This window comes from Chaetodon auriga, chromosome 22 (assembly GCF_051107435.1).
Source record: "Chaetodon auriga isolate fChaAug3 chromosome 22, fChaAug3.hap1, whole genome shotgun sequence".
NCBI classification, from domain to species: Eukaryota; Metazoa; Chordata; class Actinopteri; order Chaetodontiformes; family Chaetodontidae; genus Chaetodon; species Chaetodon auriga.
The window spans coordinates 6955452-6968150 of NC_135095.1; the positions used below are offsets into that span (position 1 = coordinate 6955452).

General features: G+C 42.7%; 2 non-coding genes across 2 annotated transcripts; both read right to left on the reverse strand.

Annotated features, from left to right (window-relative positions):
* Positions 1–2088: 2088 nt before the first annotated feature.
* On the reverse strand, positions 2089–2161 carry trnak-cuu (transfer RNA lysine (anticodon CUU)). The gene has a single exon. It is a non-coding gene; the product is annotated as a tRNA-Lys (tRNA).
* A 378-nt stretch (positions 2162–2539) lies between these two features.
* Positions 2540–2612, reverse strand: trnak-cuu (transfer RNA lysine (anticodon CUU)). Its single transcript has one exon. It is a non-coding gene; the product is annotated as a tRNA-Lys (tRNA).
* Between the last annotated feature and the right edge of the window lie 10087 nt (positions 2613–12699).

Genomic DNA, 12699 nt, shown 5'->3' on the forward strand with positions numbered 1-12699 from the left:
AAATGTTGTTCGCGTGCATAAAGCTGCTGGCATCACAAGCGGCAAACTCAATCTGGGTCATTTGAGCTCAATCCGCTGGATTAATGCGAATGGGTCACAGTGAAGCCTGTGCATATGGTGAGAGTCACTTGCCAAATGTGAAGACGACATTTAAGAACAACTGATCATGACAAAAGCACTTAGATGAAGAAACAGACATTCGGTAGCAATGTCGTAGCCTTATCTGTTATTTTAAAGCAACAACATAGTGATAGAAACAGGAATTAAAGAGATTAAGTGTTGAATAATTTGATTTAAAGCGAACACTTTTTGCCAATGAGGCTACTGTTAATCTGTGCTTCATTAGCCTTGAAAATACATTTCTGAAGATCCATGAAGGATTTCTTTAACAGGATGATTCGACTCATCATCCCTCTGGCAGAAGTCACCAGAACAAAGCTCTTTCTCTGAGGAACACCAGCATCATGTGTTGGGAGTAGAACTGAAGTACATGAACCGAACGACTGTGCTGAGGTAGCCTACGATTCAGAGTATTTTCATTATGTGCTGCTTTATACTTCTGCTCCATTACATTTCAGAGGGAAATATTTATTTAACACTTAAAGTTACTGGCTTCTTTTTATATAAGACACACGATATGCTTATATAATGGATGCACATGCTAAAAATGAATATTGATTTGCTGATAATACATTATGAATTCAGGACTTTTTCTTGTACTGGAGGATTTTCAGAGCATCCTCTCTCTACTTTTACTTGGATCTTCCTCCACCACTGCGCTTCGTCTTTGCTCTGAGGTTGAGTCCTGTTTGGGGAGTGACTCACTCATGTCACTGATAACAATGATAATTCATTTTTCTGGAGGATTTGCAAGATAATCAGCCAAACAGTCGCTGAGTCATTTCTTCATTTCCCTGTTTTCAATCTCATGCAGCAGTCTGCTGTTTGTGTAAGCCTGGATCAAGAGCAAAAACTGACATCCAGCAGAATAAAGCCCACATAAGCTGCTGCTTCTTGCATTGCTGACAGTTTTCTAGATGGCCACAGTTATTTTGTCTGTAAGCTTGTGTAGGTTCAGGATCTTATAGACGAAATAACTGTGATTGTCCTTCCTGTAACTGTGGCAGGGGCTCAGTCTGAACACTGTTGTGTTGTTTGGCTGCTGGCTTCTTTGTGTTTGCCTCTTTTACCCATAATACCGTGTGTTTAGGGGTCATTTTCAGGCATCTGTGGTGAATGACATCATTTTCAGTTCAGTCATTTCATTTTCAGGAGCAAAGTTTCTGAATAGAACTTGGGGGTGATGCTCTCTTTGTACATTTTCTCAATTCACTTACAGCATGTATTCTACTGAGATCAGTATGAATAAAAATGTATCAAACATTTCCAAAAGATTTCAGAAAAAGAAAGGTTTTAAGGGGAGATTTTAAAGTAGCTAAAGACTGAGTGCGTAGTTCAGTAAGCAGTGCCGCATGTGGGGGCTCTAAAAGCAAAACACTCACATTTGTAGGGTCCTGCTCCTGCCATGGTTTGTGTAGTCCAGCTGTGTGTTTATACATCACGGGTGTCGAAAAGACTTCTGCAAAGGAATCCTCCTCTCTCCTCAAGATGCTTTTTAGGAAATGAGGCATTCTTCAAGATGGCACACCAATTATTGATTTCTGGGTCCTAGGCAGGAGGAAGGAGGAGTTGAGGAGGCACAAGCAGACAAATGAGAGGAGCCGTAAGTGTGTCCATCCATCACAAGTCAAAGACATCCATGGTAAAGTTATCTGATGAGTGGACAGAGCTGTCCAAAGCCACGTCACCAATGTGTGGCTTGAACCCACAACCCTGAGACTGAGCGTTTCATGCTCTTATCAGCTCAGCTGGACAGATTGGGTGAGGGAAAAAAGGTTGGATTTCAGGGCTGCACTAACTGAATGATGACGGTCAAGATCGAATTTCACACTGTGTAGTTAATTATGCTAATTCACAGACAACAACCACTTGGGTTTAAGTAGCATTCACAGCGATGGTGTGCTTTAACCATTCTGTCCATCCATCATGAGTCATATGATTAGTGGACAGAGAAGTCCAAAACACCATCGCCCAACGTGGGGCTCGAACCCACGACCCTGAGATTAAGAGTCTCATGCTCTACCGACTGAGCTAGCCGGGCCACATAAGGCAAAAAAGTTGGTCAGATTTCATGGCTGCGTCGGCTCTGTTGGATCTGGATCGGCCTTCTCTCATACCACAGACCATAAATGTATAGATTACGAAGACTACAGCAGACCAATGTGGGGCTCAAATCATGACCATGAGATTAAGAGTCTTGTGCTCAACTGACTGGAGACTGGGGGAAGTTCCTTTGCTCAGGAAGGTGTCCATCCTTAAGTCTGGTGCTTTTAGACCACTAAGCCATCCTGACAACAGAAAGCTAGAGTTCAGTTAAGAACAACCACAAATGTCCAGTGTCCATCATGGTTCCATCATTTGTCCAACACATGTGAGGGAAAGTGAGAGGATGAGTGGACAGGGTAGTCCAAAACACCATCGCCCAACGTGGGGCTCGAACCCACGACCCTGAGATTAAGAGTCTCATGCTCTACCGACTGAGCTAGCCGGGCTGCACAAGGCAACAAAAGTGGGTCAGATTTCAGGGCCACGTCAACTCTGAGCGGACAGGGCAGTCCAAAACACCGTCAGCCAACATGAGGTTCAAAGTAAAATAAGAGATTAATAGAAGAGCTGAATTGAATTTTGGTATCTACTCTTTTATTCACAGTTTATTTGTTCGAGTGACACATAACCATCATCTACTATGCTTCTAATTGATATGGGACTATACGTAATGTTTTTCATTTTCAAGGTGGCAGCAACTGTTTTGAGGATTGTGTAACCTGTAACCCACTTATCATACCAAACAGTCCATTGAGTTCAACATGGCAAGGACTGCACCCTGACGTTATAAAATTGTAAAACAAGTATTGCCGCCACAAAAATGCAGTTTACAGTCAGGCTTCAAGGACTTCATAGGTAGAGTTTAATTAGCTTTTACACCATCCCACATAAGTATTTAAACCAGTGTCTCTGTGATGTTCCTATGAAGCAGTTCATGGCTCTGCCTTTTGCTTCTTGCATGTAGAGATTGGCCACAATGGGAGATAGTGGCGAGCCCATGAAACAGCCATGCTTTTTTTTGTAAAATTCCCAGTTGTACTGAAAGTAGGTGGTGTAAAGGGAATATAACCCTCTGTCTAATGACTACTTTCAATACACAGTACAAATACAGTACAAGTTCTCCAGTACCAAATGAAGCCATTTGGGCTACAAAGCCCTGCCTTCAAGTTGGTGCTGTCATCTCAACAAAACCATGTGCTGTAGTCTGAGAGAATTCACATGATCCTCACTGTTTGAAAGTGTAAATAATAAGCGTTCAGGTCATGGATAAAAATACAAACACAAGGGTTCAGATTATGGAAGCATGGCGCTCCCAAAAGCCAAACAGAAATTTCAGACAAGCGTTCGCTGTTGAGGTAAAGGTGTGGCTCGCAGGGGAAGCCAAGAAAAAAGGGTGTGTAGTTGAGAGGAGAGGGAGGGAGCATGTAGAGTGAACATGATCCACGAGAGAAAATAAAAATGTATTAGAATCCACACGTTGCTATTTTTTGTATGAACATTTGTGTTTCTTTTTTCACACTTCTTCCCAGCTTCTTCAAAATCATCAGAAAACTACTAAACAAAAATCGCTTGAATATCTCTCAAGCTGGAATAATAATAATAAATACAGAATGGAATTACAAAGACTTTTGTCCTACTACTACAGAGGACAGCAGACAAACGCAGCCTATTCCCCAGTGTTCTTCTCCCAAATCGTAGTGTCTCACCATGACAATGCAAGTGTACCTTACAGGTAGGAACACTTGTAGTTGCTGCCCTCTAGTGGTTGGGAGTATTAATAACTCCTATCACAGCAGTCATAATGGGGACATGATGAAGACAGTTGACTTGTCCCACACTGTGCCACAGCAATGCTAAAAAAACAGCTATGTCTGCATTAATAAGATAACTAAGCATTGTAAGAGTTACTTTCCCTTGTAACTAATTATTTTTATTCCTAATTACAGTAACTAATTGTCAATTTTCTGTTACTTGCACAACACTGGCTATAGCTATGGCTGTCAAATGAAGTACAACTGTAAAGCATAAAATGGAAATAGTAAATTGCCTCAAATGTGTGTACTTGAGCAGTGTGTCAGCTCACCATGCAGACCATAGAAAGCTCTGGATTTCTCCATCTCTTTCAGCAGGGAGGTTTTCTCTCGCTGGAAGCGCTTCCTCCATCTTGCTCAGTTTCTTCTGAGCTTGAGCCCTCTCAAATAAAAGATGTTCCTCCAACTGTTGTGCTTTTGAGAGAGCTCAAGCTTTACTGTGTCTTCGCTGTGAATCAGCTCCAGCCATTGCATCCATTTGATTTTGCAGTACCTCATTCTTCCTCCAGTTTGACTCTTAGAAGTCTGCCGCTCAAGGTCACTCTGAGCTTTCCACAGCATCATGCTGGTCTTTCTGAGATCCTTCCTCTGCGTCAGCTCATTCTCATGGCTGTACTTATCTGCTTTCTTTTCTTTGGAGTCAGAGAGTAAAATAGTCGCCTGCTCATCTTGGATTTCCAAGCAGACTCTCCCATCAGATCTGAACCTCACCTTGCTTTTGTTTGAATATCATTGAATAATATCATGTGCATTAAAATTATTATTAATATGCCTTAATATTGCAAAGAAAGTATTTTTGAGGGTGCTTGTGGGAGCGTGCTGCAAAATAACTGCAGCACGAAATGAAAATAAATGGAAAAAAAAAGCCAAAAAACTTTTTTTTTGTTTTTTTGTTTTAGTCTTTTCCTTCTTTTCTGTGAAATTGGGACAAATTTGGATATTTTTTAGCATGCTATTTGAAAAAATTCTAATCTAGAAGCCTTAAATCACTGCATGCTGGAAACTTGTTTGGGTCCACCTCTCTGTTGATGGAACCTCAATTAAAACCACTGACACATTCATTTTTCTCAGAGATCTGCAGTGCATGTGCTACTTTTCAGGGACACTCATTAAGCTCAGGGTGAGCCATCCCATTCCTCACAATCATCTCTGCCTCTAGAGGTCACTGTGCACCAGAAATCTCACAACAAGAAGAGCAGCTCTCAGATCAACACATCTCCTCTAACGTCGTAATTTTTCAGCTCTGCCGGCTGACGTTTACAGCCCGTGGTCCTGATTTAAAGGTGCGTTTAAACCATGCAGGGTTGTGTGACTGACGAGACCACCGAAGGAAGAGGATCTTTCCACACCTTGGTGTTTACCTTTCCTGTCAGCTTGTTTCCACAAAGGCAGCAAGGACCCCGACTGTTTGGGTCAGAGAGACTACAGCTGGGAAGGGCTACATTCTCACCTCAACACCTCCCTCTGCAGTGGGAGTGAAGGGGTTAGGAGACATCCAACAGCTGTATCCAGAGACACCCTCCACCTGTCTCATGCTGCTTTTTGCATCGCTGCCACAAATCTCTGTTTAACGAGTCATTCAGTCTGTTATTGAGTCCTCTTTCCATAAAAGTGTCAATTGCTCCACGCAAGACAAGAGAAAGTGAATCCTTTGCCTTGGAAACAGTAGCTGACTACAGATTCTTAGCACAAGACAAAACACATCTAATCTGAGAGCTCCCACTCTTTTCTAGAGATCATTTTCCAGGTTTTTTCCGGGACATTTTCTGTGATAATCCAGCTGCTCTGACAGCAAAGGACTGAGCTCCGTACTAACATGTTCCTCTCTGTGGAAGTCTGAGTTGCCTTATTATAATGCTCTGTTTTAATATTGTTATTCTAATTATGCTTTGTGTTATTATGTTGAAGGTGATGGTGTGGTGTGGTCTGGAAACTCAGGTTAAGCCTATCCAATAGGAGCAGTCTGGGAGAGGCCGTGGAGGGCAACGAGTGCAGTGCATTCTGGTTGTTGTAGGATTTCCACCTTTTGAGCAAAGGGAATACTGCAGCACTTCTTCTCTGTTCTCTCTGTAGCAGCAATTTCAATACTTTTTGCACCCTTCAACTGCTATTCTAATTCTATTTGGAGTTTCTGTCACTTCGGTGTAATGTCATCCAACCTCCATGTACTACCATGTGACATGACTTGGGTGTGTTCACAGCGGTTGCAACCAAGAGCAGTCTCTTCAAACTGTTTGGTGTCAATGAAAGGATATTTGATCGGGCTGTGGTATGGCAGGCAAAGTAGTGGGGAACCATTGGTATTGGTAAGTATTTGCATTGATATAAAATAGCTGAAACCAGCTAATGATGGGTTAATGGGGCCATATGCAAATATGAGTTGTGCTGAGTAATTTTGCACAAACTTTAAAGGTCAAAGTCACATGCCATGCTTCATTTGGGCTATTTTGGTTTAGTAAACATGACATTTTGTTTGGTGTATTCTGTCAGGTTAAAAGTGGTTATGTATGTGGGAGCTGCAGAAACAAGTTTGGCAGGTACTTTGGAAAAAATGTAGACAGCTTGATGTGCTGAATAGCCTTGATGCGGCAATATACAAGATGCGTGATGAGGCTAAAATACAACGTGATGGGTTGTGTTGCCCGGAAAGTCTCCCTTGTTTTCATCTTGCCTCCATACTGCGCCCATATTTTTCAGCACTAGAAAGAGTAAAACATCTGTTTATGATGTTATAAGGCCTGCATGCCATGCATCGGCAGTCACCAAACAATAGGTCAGGATGGAGAAACAGAGGAGAGCATGTACTCAGGTACATGAGCAGCGGGAGGTGAGTGGAGGATAAAAGTTGGGTAGGGGGCTGGGTTGAGCCTTCAGAGTCCCTGAGGTTCTGTGAAGGTGCTTTGTTCCCCTCCTGAGCAAACACCACAAATAATCAGGCTGATAGTTGGAGGGAGTTACCCAATCACAACTGATAATCTCAACCAATTGATGTTTGTGTCGCTTTTTAAAGTAAAGTAAAAGTAGCATGATTTGCCTGAATTAAAATAATAGGCCGTGTGGTGACATTCAGACGGCGTTCAGTTCACGCTCTAACTGAAAACACATTTCCCTGCAGGCGTTATCTCCTATCAGATATGTTCACTTCCTCTAGTCTATTCAAAAATGAGTCACCTATTAACAGTACATTGTTTTGAGCAATGACCCCTTTAACCCATCACTGACCTGACAGCTATGCGCTTTAATCTAACAGTGCTCTTTGAAATGTAAATGTGATGCCCCCCCCCCACATATGCACAAACATCATAGTCCTGTCAGCACATTCATACCAAAGCGTACGTCTGTTCCTCTTTCTGCTCCAGCCAGCAGGTGAAGAGGATCAGACTTTTGGAGTATTTTGTTGACTTTTAGTCACCAGGCTGACATTGGTCAGGTAGAGGTTTCCCTACCGATCACAGCTACACCCAGCAGGCTTAAAAACCTGCATTCATGTTTGATTTATTCAACTTTTGGTTTGGTCATGATGGATTTCTTCTTTCAAAGATGAAGTTTGTCTTAGCCCAAAGCAGAATTAGCTTCTTTCTTGTGCAATATCTATCAAACAAAACCTCATTTTAAGTCAGCCTCCCTTCAGTGCCTTCTTCACTGCAGCTATGCTTCAATTAACTTGTGTAAATAAAGATCTAATCAATATTTATGCAATCTAATATGTGCCTCTTTTAATGAAAGTTTTAGGGCCTTATCTCGTGTTTGCAGTACCGAGGTCGAACATATTTCCATTGATTTTTAAAACATTTGCTAAATAAATAAATATGTCTAAATATGTTATCAGAGTTTGGTAGATAAAAAAGTGTTTTGGGAATAAAATACATAAAGGCTCACGAGCAGCTAACAATCCAGTTTCACTGCAGAATTTTCCACTTTTAATTTCGACTGTCTTATCCCTGACATTTGGTTTGTGCTCTGCTCCTTTGCTGCTGTGTTGATGTGGATGGAGTTTGATTTCTATAAAGTAAATATGCTGATGTATCCCTCCAACCGCCCCCACTGTGTTCCCTCCAACTGTTTGAACAGCTGAGCTTTCTTTATCACTGTTGTGGACCCACCGCTGATTCTTCCTGGTGGGAGGGGTAAGTGAGGTGAGCATGTGAAGGTGGGGGGTCCCGGGGTTGGCGGCTCTCAGCAGGGAGGGCATCTGGTGTGACTACTGCCTTGTCTGGCAGAACACAGCCGGAGTCAAGAGAGAGGCTTCCAGTCCTGCAAGAGTCCGATTAAAGAAGCGTTATGTGTCTGTCTCAAGAGATCAGGTCTGCAGCAGCTTGATAATCGTGATGCTAAGACAGCAGAAATGCCTGAGATATAATAGGTGGAAATAGAAAAATGTGACAAGAGACACAAAAGCATGCCATCTTCGACTAGAGGATCTGATTTAGTCTCCTTGAGCAAGACAAAGAATCACTCAAGTGGACCATTTAGGAAGGTGGAAAACAAAACCACCTCACAGAAACCAAGGTTAACAGGAGTCCACTGTGTATACATAGTAAAATGAAGTTTGCAGCCTTTTGTTGTCATCTACTGCAGTGCGCCTGGCCCGTTTAGCACATCTGTTCGCGTGTATCAACATGTGAAACACGCATGCACACTAATTAAGTCGAGCACCACAGTACGTTGTGAAGTAAATGTCAGTGAGGGAAAGTGCAAAAGGTTGATTGGGGAGTTAAATTGGATATTGAACTGACTCGTCCGCATTTCGGTCAGTGTGTCTGCGTGCGGCTGGGTTATTATTGGATAAAAAGCACGGCAGTCTAACAAGAGCGAACAAATACATGAAAATTGGGTTACAAACGAGGTGCAATTTCACCTCAGGGTGAAAGATAATTACAGTCAATTCTAACCTCAGGCAAAAGTCCTATATGCTCTAACCTTGAGTCCAAGGTGAACGCATCTGTGCTGCGCTTGCTGGTGTTTTTCACATTTAGTTAACTGATATTGATATCAGTAAATATCAGTAATGATGTCCATATTAGGGGAGAAATTTCCTTTATGCTGCTGTCAAGAGCAAGACAGTCAAGTTTAGATCACGAACGTGCTCAGAGGCAAAGCTGTCTAGAAAAACAGTGTGCGTGTTTTTTTTTTTGTTTTTTTGTTTTTTTTTGGGGGGGGGGGGGGGATTATGAGGTGAAAGGACGCATGTTGACAAATCAAATGGCCATCAGTCTGGGCCACCACACTCCATGCAAAAGTCAGTCATCCCATTAATTAGAAGGGGCAGGCATCCTTACCGAGCTCCACACACTGCCTCATTTGTCCCCGCTGACCAGTTTACACAGCAGACATTTTGTTTCAAGCTCTGAGACTTGTAATTGGCGGCGGCCACACAACGCAGACCTTAACACGGGCCACTTTGGAGCCTCTCAGCCACCCGTCTACATCAACCTCACACAGGCTCGGCCTTGACAACACATACACTGTTCTGATGTTTAAATGCTGCTGTGTTGGGCGACATGGCTCGACACCTGGAATGAGACTTAATGCAGCACGGTCCAAAGATCCTCTCCTCATCAGACATGATGTGCATGCACTTAAAGTAGCAACCTGAAATGTTTTCATGCAAATAAATGAATGACTGCTGTGGTGTGACACTGATGTTGAGCCTGGGAGCTTATCTGACCTCCTGCAAGTTAGGTGATGGTTTTTTATGTGTCTTGTTTGTTTTAAATTAATGGCCAACACCCTTAACATATGGAGCTTTGGAGAAATTCAACAGTCAGTTATGGGGGGAAAAAAGCAGCGACAGCAGATTGTTATAATGAAATGATGCAACAGAAGTTTTGCAACCAAAAAAAAAAAAAAAAAAAAAAACAGCCAGTGGTGCTGCTCTCATACTTGCTGACAACAAAATGGCCACCCCAGAAGTCCCAGAGGTCTCATTGACCAAATTCCTTGACAGGATTTTCTCTAGACCTCCTCTGTGATGCTGGTGTAGCAGCAGACAGAACACATGTGATTAGTGGAACAAATTGACCTGACAGTTACCTGATTTTTTGGTTGATAAGTTGAATGTGTTAGCGAAAAAGTTGCTTATTTACACATCCACCAGAGACAGAACAACATTGACATTGTTTTGGAGCAGTGTTTCTGGTCATCCAACCAAAGTAAGTCCAATATTGACTCCATTTTTGCGGGAGGAGAGCTCACTTTCGTGTCCCCTCTGCCACTGCAGCATGGAACAAACTGTGTTGTGTGCTTGTGTGTTTCTCTGTTTTGAACTGGCTGCGCACAGCCAATAAATCTAAATATCTGGCTGTTTAGCTGCTCCATGTTCCACTCCAGTTGCTAACTTAGTCCGTCTGTTATGTGGTGCCGCGCAGGCCGTGTACAGTGGCTTTATCAGAGGTTTGTCGCTGACAGCGGCTGCCGGCTGTGCCTGTAACATGAAGTTGATGCGAGTTGTGGGGCTGAACCGAACAGTAAAGCTGTGGGCTGTAAAACCAAAACAATAAGCTAAGAGGCGCTAAAACCCTCCATAAAGCTGAGTCAGGTGAGATTATTTTTTTGTGGGATTGTTACTATAAATGACCTGTCTCATGTTATACATAGTTTTTTGATCCATTGTTAATATAAAATACTGCTTAGAGCAGCTTTAACAGTTATAGTTCAAGAGCACCACCTCTAGAAAGTAACAGTATTTTTAATCTGATGCATAAAATGTCTCCTATTCTGCCTTTTCACATAAGCTTTATCCATTGCAAACACATATGCACTCACAGACATACCTTCCCTGCCATTCCATTCCTTTACTGTATGTTGTTGCTGGCACAGAGCGATACCTGGAGCTAGGCATGCTGGGTAGGCATTTTTCAGCACCGTTACTATTCTGAGTATAATGTCTGGCCGCCAGCCACACGCAGCATTAGCAGCTCGGCGAGCCGACTGCCAACATCTGTACGAGCTTCACACAGACTGCAGAGGTTCTGGCACCGTCACTCCACTGATGGACGGACCCACAGCTCCACATACCTCCAAACTGTCTGAGGGTGGGGGGGGGGTGTGCAGTGAGGGGCACGGGAGGTGCTTCACGGCCAGAAAAACATCTATCATGCAGGCGCCGCTGCGACCAAACAAATCAGCAGCGGCTAGAAAATATGATTTCACCAGGAGAGGAATGTGAGAGCTGAAGCGAGGCTGCGAGGCTGCTGTGAGCTGTGCAGAAAGAGGGTACGATCAGTGCTGTCGGCCCAGGGGATGATTCTCGGGGCCTAAAGCCTGCACATGCTTGGGGGGGGTCTGGACAGATATCTCTTTGATGTGGCATTTCAGGTTGTTCACCACTTTCAAGGTAGAGAAGTAATGAACACATTTGACGCTGAAAAAAAAAGTGAAATTATCTTAAAATGCTGCTGCTTTTTTGGCACGAACTTCAAGAAGAAGTAAGATTTTCTCCTCAGGCTCTATTCTCAATGACTTGTCAAGCTGGAGGGAGGTGTTGTTGCTGTCTGGTGTTGGTTACCAGTGTGAGGCCTCAGCAAGAGGAGACCATGAGGAAGCAATCAGCCCATCGATGAGTGGGCCTGTTGGGACGGTGCGATCCCCCCTCTGCTCTCACCAAAATCCTGCAGGAGTCTGCAGGGATCTAATCAATCACTTTGAGTGGGCAAAATATTCCAGCATGCCATTCCTGCCTAGGTTTGTGTTTTTGTTTGATTTTTTCCCCGCTGAGAAGTCAGCACACCGAGGCGAGGAAAAAACAGCAGATTCCTTGAGGAGAAGTGAGTTATTATCAGTAGTGTTGATCAACTGAGTCTAGTGGGACATTTGTCTACGGTGAGTCCTTCAGCTGCAGATGAGGGTTTGATTTCATTACGTTTCAGTCAGTTTATATGAAATGAAGCAGTTGTAATCACAAAACGAGGCTCTTTGTGTTAAACTGAGTCATTTGTTCAGATTGAATCTTTGCTTGAATACGTTTATATTGGCGATGTAACAAACTATAACAGTAAGTGCATTTAAAGTTTTCATTCATTTTCAGTGGCGATTTACAGTAAGTATAGAATCAATACCCTGCCCAACAGGGTTTTTTTTTCTGGTACAATCCAATTTATTGACAATTTTTAATTAAAAATGACTAAAGACAGAAGTAAATGGAGCAGAAGGAATAGTTGCATGCAATGATTTGCTAAAATTGTTGAAGGAATGGGCATAAACAACATTAAAATACATAAACACGTGATGACATTATTACATCAAATGCTTTTGTGGGGGTTTCTCCTTTTGTAGCTGCCCCATTTGTCCCTTTTTGAATACAAAGGAGTCGGCTACCTGACCAAAGGATGAGTCTCACACCTTTGAGCAGCTGTTACAGATGCAATAAACCATTCATGAGCCAACCTTCACATAAACAATAGAATTGCTTATCACCAATCATCTGCGCTGTAAGAGCAAAAAACAACCTCATGCCAAAACAATTCAGTCCACTGGAGACTATTTACTCAAAGTGATGCCTGGTACTGATGGATGGTGCATGACATAGATGATGATACCAAAAGTCTTTAACGACCCAATTTAGTAAACCATCCAAATCACTGATTGATGTTTACCTGCTGCAGAGAAAGAGGCAGAATCCCATCTTTTAAGGTGAATATTAAACATAAGATTAAGCCCTTTGTTGTTTTCAGCACACGCTCCCTGTTCTATTAAAGTACACTTTGCATCTCTCAAACATGGC